The following is a 10,154-nucleotide window of genomic DNA, read 5'->3' on the forward strand; positions in this document are numbered from 1 at the left end:
GTATTGGGCCCTCTGGATATGTTCCACTACCAGGGACAGGAACTGGGGAATTTATCCACCAACCCCCAACAGTCCTGTGTAGAGAGCCACTCCCTCCCAGAGAGGTGCGGGTACTTGCAATTGGAATCCATCAAACTGAGTGCACAAGAAGACTGCTCCAGTGCGGCCAGAGCTGTGCCTACCACCCCGGCAGCTTACCTTTTTGCAACAATGGCCTATGGAAGGATAGAGACTATCCTATGTGGCAGCCTTACGAGCCCAAACTCATTCTAGTAGCTCTCTACTGGGGAAGGGTCTCCCAGCTCCCACCAATCCCTCAGGATAACTTCGGAAAACCTAAAAAAAAAAAAAAGGCCTGTCATTTTACCAGCTAAATGGATTTATTCAGAAAGAGCAAAGAACTGCCATTTATGACATGCAATCCGTGGTGAACAAGCGAGTCCAAAGAACAAGGAGAGGAATGTTCCTTTATAGGGGAAAGACGGGCCGCTATAAGTCATCTATTGCAGGAAACTGGGAGTTCCGAGGGTAGTGGCTCTTCATTGGCTGAGTTAGGACAGTCTCTCATTGGCTAGGCTGTTGCCAGGCAAAGAGAAATTCCTCCTCCTGCTGGGTAGTAACATAGTAGCCCTCTTCCTGTTGGGCATGCAAGGTTATGTCTCTTTCTGGGGAGTCTGTGATTCACAGCAAGAGGTAGAGCAGGAGAGTTCTCCCTTCTGTCCTCCCAAGATTAGTCACTCAGTCATGCCAGGCTCCTCTGTCCCTAGAATTCTCCAGGCAAGAATACTGGAGTGGGTAGCCATTCCCTTCCCCAAGGGATCTTCCCAACCCAGGAATCAAACTCAGGTGTCCCTCATTGCAGGCACATTCTTTACTGTCTGAGTCACCAGGGAAGCCCTTAATCCCCTACCTGTAATCTTTTATTTTCTGTAAACTTAGCATCTATGACTGTTTGCTTACAGCTTCCTGGAGTTCATTCCTGTGTGCACAAAATCAAGCTAAAGTGATGGGAGTTTGGGGGCTTAAAAAAAACCCAACAACTTCCCTGCTGGTCTAGTAGCTAGGACTCCATACTCCCAATACAGGGGTTCAATCCCTGGTCAGGGAACTAGATCCCACATGCCACAACTACAAAAAAATACCCCGTTATGCCACAATGAAGATAGAATATCACACATGCAGCAACCCAAATGCAGTGCAGCCAAATAAATATATATATATATATAAAAAAGATGAGAAGTTATCAGTTCAGTTCAGTTGCTCAGTCATGTCCAACTCTTTGTGGCGCCATGGACTGCAGTACACCAGGCTTCCCTGTCCATCACCAACTCCTGGAACTTACTCAAACTCATGTCCATTGAGTCAGTGATGCCATCCAACCATTTCGTCCTCTGTTGTCTCCTTCTCCTCCTGCCTTCAATCTTTCCTAGCAACAGGGTCTTTTCTGATGAGTCAGTTCTTCGCATCAGGTAGCCAAAGTATTGGAGTTTCAGCTTCAGCATCAGTCCTTCCAATGAATATTCAGAACTGATTTCCTTTAGGATGACTGGTTGGATCTCCTTGCAGTCCAAGGGACTCTCAAGAGTCTTTTCCAACACCACAGTTCAAAAGCATCAATTCTTCAGGGCTCAGCTTTCTTTATAGTCCAACTCTCACATCCATACCTGACTACTGGAAAAACCAAAGCTTTGACTAGACAGATCTTTGTTGGCAAAGTAATGTCTCTGCTTTTGAATATGCTCTCTAGGTTGGTCATAGCTTTTCTTCCAAGGAGCAAGTATCTTTTTATTTCATGGCTGCAGTCACCATCTGCAGTGATTTTGGAGCCCGAAAAAATAAAGTCTGACACTGTTTCCAATGTTTCCCCATCTATTTGCCGTGAAGTGATGGGACCAGATGCCATGATCTTAGTTTTCTGAATGTTGATTTTTAAGCCAACTTTTTTACTCTCCTCTTTCACTTTCATCAAGGGGCTCTTTAGTTCTTCACTTTCTGCCATAAGGGTGGTGTCATCTGCATATCTGAGGTTATTGATATTTTTCCCAGTAATCTTGATTCCAGCTTGTGCTTCATCCAGCCCAGCATTTCTCATGATGTACTCTGCATATAAGTCAAATAAGCAGGGTGATAATATATAGCCTTGATGTACTCCTTTCCCTATTTGGAACCAGTCTGTTGTTCCATGTCCAGTTCTGTTGCTTCTCGACCTGCATACAAATTTCCCAGGAGGCAGGTCAGGTGGTCTGGTATTCCCATCTCTTTAAGAATTTTCCACAGCTTGTTGTGATCCACACAGTCAAAGTCTTTGGCATAGTCAATAAAGCAGAAGTAGATGTTTTTCTGGAACTCTTTCGCTTTTTCAAAAAGTTATATCTCTGTCTAAATGAGTGAGTCAGTTCCATGAATCAGTTACTCAAGAGATACTGGTTGGTGCTCGGGCCTATTTCTGCCCAGGGAGCCGCACCCCTTGGCATGTGATGTGATGATATAGGATGCAGAGGTGTGACTACACTTTATGAATTATCAGCAGTCTGTTTTTTCCCTTACTGTCTCTTTAAGTGGGCTTGGGAGAAGAAGGTGGCGATCCCAAAAGAAGAATGCCTTAGAGTACACGGTCCTGGTGGGACAAACCATCAGCAGGGAATGGGAGGCTGCTCTCCAGGAGCCAGTGCCTCCAGGGTGAGTCCCATCCATTCTTTTAGGTTGTTCAGCACATCCCATCCCACTCTGAGCCTTGACTTCTCTGGGCACTAAATGGATGTCTTGGAAGCCAGATTCCAACAGGGGCTCAGACTCCACAACTCCAACTCCTATCTCTGAGTTCCAGGCCCTTTCAGGGGATGCATGCTAAGCTGCTTCAGTTGTGTCCGCCTTTTTGTGACCCCATGGACCATAGTCCACCAGGCTCCTCTGTCCATGGGATTCTCCAGGCAAGAATACTGGACTGGGTTGCTGTGCCCTCCTCCAGTGGATCTTCCTGACTCAGGGATCAAATCTGCAACTCTTATGTCTCCTGCATTGGCAGGGGGGTTCTTTACCACTAGTGCCACCTGGGCAGCCCTTTCACGGGATGTGTGCAGGCGTGCGTGCTCAGTCGCTTCAGTCGAGCTTCCTCTGCTGCTTGCTACTGCTGCTAAGTCGCTTCAGTCGTGTCCGACTCTGTGCGACCCCATAGACGGAAGCCCACCAGGCTCCCCCGTCCCTGGGATTCTCCAGGCAAGAACACTGGTGTGGGTTGCCATTTCCTTCTCCAATGCAGGAAAGTGAAAGGTGAAAGTTAAGTCTCTCAGTCGTGTCCGACTCTTCCGTGACCCCATGGACTATAGCCTACCAGGCTCCTCCATCCACGGGATTTTCCAGGCAAGAATAGGAGCCTCCTCTACATAGCTCTAATCCAGCCTCAACGCCTAAACTGCAGAATGCAATCCCTTACTTCTCCCATCTCTGGAATTTGGCCTCACAAACTACTGCCAACTCAACCTTCTAAGTGGATATTTATGACTGTCCTGATTGCCACCTCCTGCCATCTCCATGCCTACATACCCAGGAGGCTGGTTTTTTATGAAGGTTTTTAAGGCTCCTCTCTTGATCCTTGGTTCCTCATTTTATAACAGAGAAGACTCACTGCAGGAAGTGTCCTCCAAAACTGCCCAGAGACATCAGCTTGTTTAATCCTCCCAGCATCACTGAGAGTAGAGGCTCTTTTTCTCTTTTGTAAATGAGAAAGCTCAGGGTGAGAACTTAAGCTACCTGCACACTGCAAGCAAGTGGCAGAGCTAGGATTTGAACCTAGGTCTGTCTGCCCAAGGCCCATATTCTTTTCACTTCCTGACTCCCAGGGTATGTATAAACCTGTTTCCCCAATCCTGGTATGTGATGCAGGGTATTCTTAATGTTTTATGAGGAAGCATGACCTTGTTAGCATGTAATAAGCTGCTGGAACTCCTTACCCTGAGAGAGACAGCTAAAATTCTAAGCAGAGTCAGTGACTGCTGAGCTGAATTTGTGTTTGTGGTCACTGACAACAACTGGATAAGGAATTCCAGGATGTCAGGAGAGGATTCCAACGTCAAAGTGACATAGAAGCAGAGGCCATTTGAGCTCCAGGGGCCCTTAGAGGACTCCTAGACCCCAGCCTCCTTCATAGACAGAGGCCCAGAGAGGGACCAAAGTCTACTCAAGGTTACCTGGAGTCAGGTGTAGGGGTGGGAGCAGACCCAGGCTCCCAACTTGGAACATCTAAGCCAATGTCCCTGATTAACACAGCCAGGCTTGGAGGCAAATGACTCCAAAGTGAATATGATGCTTCTTTTCTTTAATAAAAGGCTCTGGGGTGAATTGTCAAAGATTCATCCCTTGCTCCTCCCATCCACGAGTGGTCAGGGACCCCTTTCAAGCATTTCACTGCTGAATCACCATGGAAACAGCACTCCCCTCCCCCAAAGCACACCCCACTCCCTGCTAATGTTCTTGCTTCTACAGAACAGGTTCTGGCATCCCCAGGTGTTCAGAGATGGGACAGAAGCAGGTCATATCCCTGAGTGTCATTTTAGGAAATGCTTTTTCCACAGCTTAGGGGTATTCCACAGCCAGTATTGAAGCCCTGGCCAGCTCCCTCAGCACATTCATTCATCCGGCAAATATTCCTGGGTATCTGCTTGGTGTCAGCTCGTGCAGGATGCAAGTTACATGCTCTGTCCCCCAAATGGTGAGATACGTACCAGGTTGGAGGAAAGACAGGGGGCCATGGGAGCTGTGCCTCCTAATCTACCCAGGTGAGCTGATCACATGGGGCAGGCTTCCTGGAGGAAGTGAGCTTGAGAAGCAGTCAAGAATGAAGAGGAATTAAAGTGGGATGGACATGGTGTTCTGAGCAGTGGGTACAGCTTGTGCAGAGGCTCAGAGGCAGGATAATGCAAGGTGTAATTGGAAAATTTAATCAGAGGGAAAACAAGTGCGTTTTTCTGGCTGTCTGAGTCAAAGAGCTAGCAAGGGCAATCTGCTGAGATAAAGGTCAGTTCTGTAAGTCGGTGCTGGAGAGCTGCTCTGTGAAGGATACGAGAGAGTACAGAGGAGGCTACCGAGAAACACAAGGGGTGCTCTGTGCGCTCAGAACATTGTCTTCCTCACTGGGGAGACAAACACCTTAAACCTGAGAGGCCAGAGAAGGAGGTCATCTAGGGGGCCTCTCCTGGTGCCCTACCTTCTTACCCAATACCCCCAGCAGCCAAGTGCAGCCCGTCACAAAGTCGGCCACACCTTCACGGGGAGAGCTGCTTCCTTAAACCGAAAGGAACTTGCCTCTTTAATACATCCCCTTACTCTGTACTCTGGTTTTCCTGTTTGGAGGTGGTTACCAAAAAGGGGCTCAACCCTTCTCCATGCAGCAGCCTGTCTGATATTTGAAGATGATGCTGGCACCCCACTTTGCCCCCACCAGAGCCTCTTTTGTCCAGTCATAAACATGAGCACAACTCAAGAATAATATTGGACAATGCCAAGTACACAGCAGACCAGAGTTCAAGGAGGATTTTTTTAATTTTTAATTTTGTATTGGAGTAGAATTGATTTATAATGTTGCTTTCTTTTTTTAATATTTAGTGTTGCTTTCATTTCAGGTGTACAGTAAAGCAATATAGCTAACATACACAAAAATCTCTTCTTTTCCAGATCCGCCTCTCGTATAAGTCACCACAGAGTACCGAAGAGCCACACTGCAGAGTTCCTTGTGGGATACAGTATGTCCCTGCTGATCTTCTATTTTATATATAATAGTGTGTATATGCCAAGCCCAACCTCCTAATTTATCCCTCTCCACCTTTCCCCTTTGGTAACCGTAAGTTGGTTGTCTAAATCTGTGCATCTGTTTCTGTTTTGTAAAAAAAACTTTATTTGCATCATTTTTTTTAGATTCCACATGTAAGTGGTAGCGTATGATATTTGTGTTTCTCTGTGTGTCTTCACTTGGTAGGTAATCTCTGGGTCCATCCATGAGTTATTTCATTCTTCTTCAAGGCTGAGTAATATTCCATTATATATATTCATATATATACCACATCTTCCAGAAGGAGTTTTTAGAGTGAATCTGTGATAGTCTGGAGCTATCATGAGCAGAGGAGAAACCATCCCAGCTGGCTGTGAAGAAGGGGGTCTCTGGTTGAGGGAAAAGAAATCCCAGAGACAGGCCAGCCCAGAGAAAGGCCCTGCTTCAGTGGCCACTTGTGTTGTGCTGCCACCGTACTTTTCCTTAATATTTTGTTGTTCAGTCACTCAGTCGTGTCCAACTCTTTGTGATCCCATGAACTACAGCATGCCAGGCCTCCCTGTCCTTCACCATCTCCCGGAGTTTGTTTAAACTCATGTCCATTGAGTCGGTGATGCCATCCAACCATCTCATCCTCTGTCGTCCCCTTCTCCTCCTGCCTTCAATCTTTCCCATCATCAGGGTCTTTTCCAGTGAGTCAGCTCTTCACATCAGGTGGCCAAAATATTGGAGCTTCAGCTTCAGCTTCAGCATCAGTCCTTCCAATGAATAGTCAGGGCTGATGTCCTTTAGGATGGACTGGTTTGATCTCCTTGCTGTCTAAGGGACTCTTAAGAGTCTACTCCAGCACCACAGTTCAAAAGCATCAATTCTTCGGCCCTCAGCCTTCTTTATGATTCAACTCTCACATCCATACATGACTATTGGAAAACCTTAGCTTTGACTAGATGGACCTTTGTCGGCAAAGTGATGTCTCCGCTTTTTAATATGCATCTAGGTTGGTCATAGCTTGTCTTCCGAGGAGAAAGCGTCTTTTAATTTCATGGCTGAAGTCATGCTGCTGCTGCTGGTAAGTCGCTTCAGTCGTGTCCCACTCTGTGCGACCCCATAGACGGAAGCCCACCAGGCTCCCGCGTCCCTGGGATTCTCCAGGCAAGAACACTGAAGTGGGTTGCCATTTCCTTCTCCAATGCATGAAAGTGAAAAGTGAAAGAGAAGTCGCTCAGTCGTGTCCAACTCTAGCGACCCCATGGACTGCAGCCTACCAGGCTCCTCTGTCCATGGGATTTTCCAGGCAAGAGTACTGGAGTGGGGTGCCATTGCCTTCTCCGGCTGAAGTCATAAAATAATATATTTCCTGTAAGAACTTTAGAAAATGCAAATGAGCAAAGGAAGGAAAATAAAAATACATTTAATTCTACTACCAGCCAGAGTTAATTCCGTGAATGTTTTCATATATATCTTTCAGACTGTTTTCTCTACGTGTGTATGTGTTTTAACAAGCCTTATACTGGGCATAGTTCATGCCATGCTTCTTTTTGGCCGGTTTACGGGATGTTAGTTCCCCAACCAGGAATTGAACCAGCGCTGTTAGCAGTGAAAGCGCAGAGTCCTAAGCACTATACACCAAGGAATTCCCCAGGCTTCTTTTCATTTAGCAAAATATGGTGACCCTTTACCTGGGTCACAAAACAGTTTTCTCCAGCGTTGTTTTGACGGCCGCATTCATCCTGCGTTGGATGGACTTAACAGTTATGTGTTTAGCCAAACCCCTAGAGTCAGATATGAATGCTGTTCTCTTTTATTTTTTACTATTAGAAATGATGTCTGGATGTTCTCAAGTTCTTTAACAATCCAGGTGTCTTCCTTGTCATTAATAGTCCCATAATCATAGTCCCGCCTAAGTATGGGGGGCCTAGTTCTCGCACAGGTTCCTTCTTCCAGGTGTTTCTGAGAGTCCCCAAGGAAGACTTCACTTTCCACAGACCTTCAGGCTTGCAGCCTGTCCTCTCATCCAACCAGCCCAGATTATTCCAGCGACTGCTCCTCTCCTGACGAGCCCTTCTTTGCATTTTTGTAACCTGTTTCTCTGACCGTGATCTCCCCACACCCCCTTGTCCCTAAAGTCACCAAAGGCCCTTCAGCCATCATAGTCCACTCAGGAGCAGAGAAACCTCTTGAGTCTTTCAAACCAAGAGACTTTCACATAAGGGAGTTGGTTGCCCAGGTGATGAAAGAGCTGAGAATTCACTCAGGAACTGAGAAGCAGCCCAGAGAGGCACCACAGCAGGAAGTTGCTCCATCCTTTGAACTAAAGGGGAAAATGGAAGGAGACGTTATCAGAGCCCAGGCCACCTGATGGAAAGATGGTGGCGGCTGCCTGGCTGGAGGCAGCAGGAGCCCAAGAGGAGACACTGCCTTTGGGGGAGGCCACTCAAAGCAGAGGAAGAGGGGGAAAAATCCCCTGACTTCTCTCCTCCAGCTCACCTCCCAAGGCACTGAACCTAGCAGGAAGTCGTTGGCAAAGGAGTCTGGGAAATGCAGTTTCCTGCAATTAACAGGACAGGACTGGCACAGTTCAGTTCAGTTACTTAGTTGTGTCTGACTCTTTGCGACTCCATGAACCGCAGCACTCGAGGCCTCTCTGTCCATCACCAACTCCTGGAGTTTACCCAAACTCATGTCCATTGAGTCAGTGATGCCATCCAACCATCTCATCCTCTGTCGTCCCCTTCTCCTGCTGCCCTCAATCTTTCCCAGCATCAGGGTCTTTTCAAATGAGTCAGCTCTTCGCATCACGTGGCCAAAAATTGGAGTTTCAGCTTCAATATCAGTCTTTCCATGAACACCCAGGACTGATCTCCTTCAGAATGGACTGGTTGGATCTCCTTGCAGTCCAAGGGACTCTCAAGAGTCTTCTCCAACACTACAGTTCAAAAGCATCAATTCTTCTGCACTCAGCTTTCTTTATAATCCAACTCTCACATCCATTCATGGCTACTGGAAAAACCATAGCCTCGACCAGATGGACCTTTGTTGACAAAGTGATGTCTCTGCTTTTTAATATGCTGTCTAGGTTGGTCATAACTTTCCTTCCAAGGAGTAAGCATCTTTTAATTTCACGGCTGCAGTCTCCATCTGCAGTGATTCTGGAACCAAAAAAAAATAAGGTCACAAGCCATACCTTAATTCCCCCAAAATACACCTCAACTGTGGCTATTTAGTCAAACAAATTTTGCCAAGGACTCAGAGCTGACAGAAAACAAGTACAACACAGAGAAGAAAAACTTAAATACAGATCCCTGGCCGTCACAGCCAACTACATCCTAAAACCAAGGCCTCTAACCCTCCCTGAGGACCCAGCTGTCCCTGCTACAGGACTCAGCCAGCTGTTGTGTGACTGGGGCAGGCCAAACTCTCCACAGAGGTAGAGATCTCTGATAAAGTCCACCCTAACCAGAGTCCAGGCCCCTTCAACCTTCTCTTGAGGCCCAGTGAGAAGGGGAAAATCATTGCCTAAACACCCATCCCAGTGGGTATCACGTAATCCCTATAGATCCAGCTGCATGTGGTGAGACAGCCTGGGTGAGCAGTTTGAATCTTCACGGTCCCCAGTCAAAAGCCCATTCCTGAGTTTTGCCCCCATCTCTAGCACAGTAGAGTCACTGAAATCTCAGACCCTTTTTTCCCCCCTAATGTTTTGCAGGTTTCTAAGTCCAAAGGCTCAAGGAAGGAGGGCCTGGGCTTCTCGCCCCCAGCAGCCTCTCTGGGTGGAAAGCTGACCCCAAGCCCAATGTACATCGTGGCGGGCCAGCATCAACACAAGTAAATACACTTATCTCTTCTTGCCAGAACAAAGCCAAGGGGTCTAGCTTTTCCTCTGCCACAAGGAACATTCCAGAACATATCTTCTGCTCCTGCCTCTGCTCCAGTTGCTTTCCTCAGGGTGAATCCCTGTGGATGGAATCACGGGGGCAAAATGTGGTTTGTAAGTTGCAAGCTTTTGATACCCAGTGCCAACTTGCTCCCAGATAAGGCTGTACATCACAGATTATTTTTGTCTTTTCTGCCTATCAGTTCCCTAATAAAGCACTGAAGAGTCTTAGGATGAATCAGCCACCGGACCAGATAAACAAGCCAGTCTGTCACTGTTGCTGTTTTCTGCAATTAGGAAGGGAACTCCCTTGGGTCCCGCCCAGGACCTGGAATTCTGAAGCACACGGACCAGGCACCTTTGTACCCAGCTCCCCACTGCCCAGGTCCCACCTTTCCTCCTTTCCCCGCCCTCGTGCCTGGGTGGAGCCAGCTGCCAAGGCGCCAAAGCTTCTCAGCCCTCCCTCTGGGCTCAGTCTGAAGTGGAGACCGAGAGAGGGCCCTGTGCCCGGCCCCG

This window comes from Bos indicus, chromosome 2 (assembly GCF_029378745.1).
Source record: "Bos indicus isolate NIAB-ARS_2022 breed Sahiwal x Tharparkar chromosome 2, NIAB-ARS_B.indTharparkar_mat_pri_1.0, whole genome shotgun sequence".
NCBI lineage: Eukaryota > Metazoa > Chordata > Mammalia > Artiodactyla > Bovidae > Bos > Bos indicus.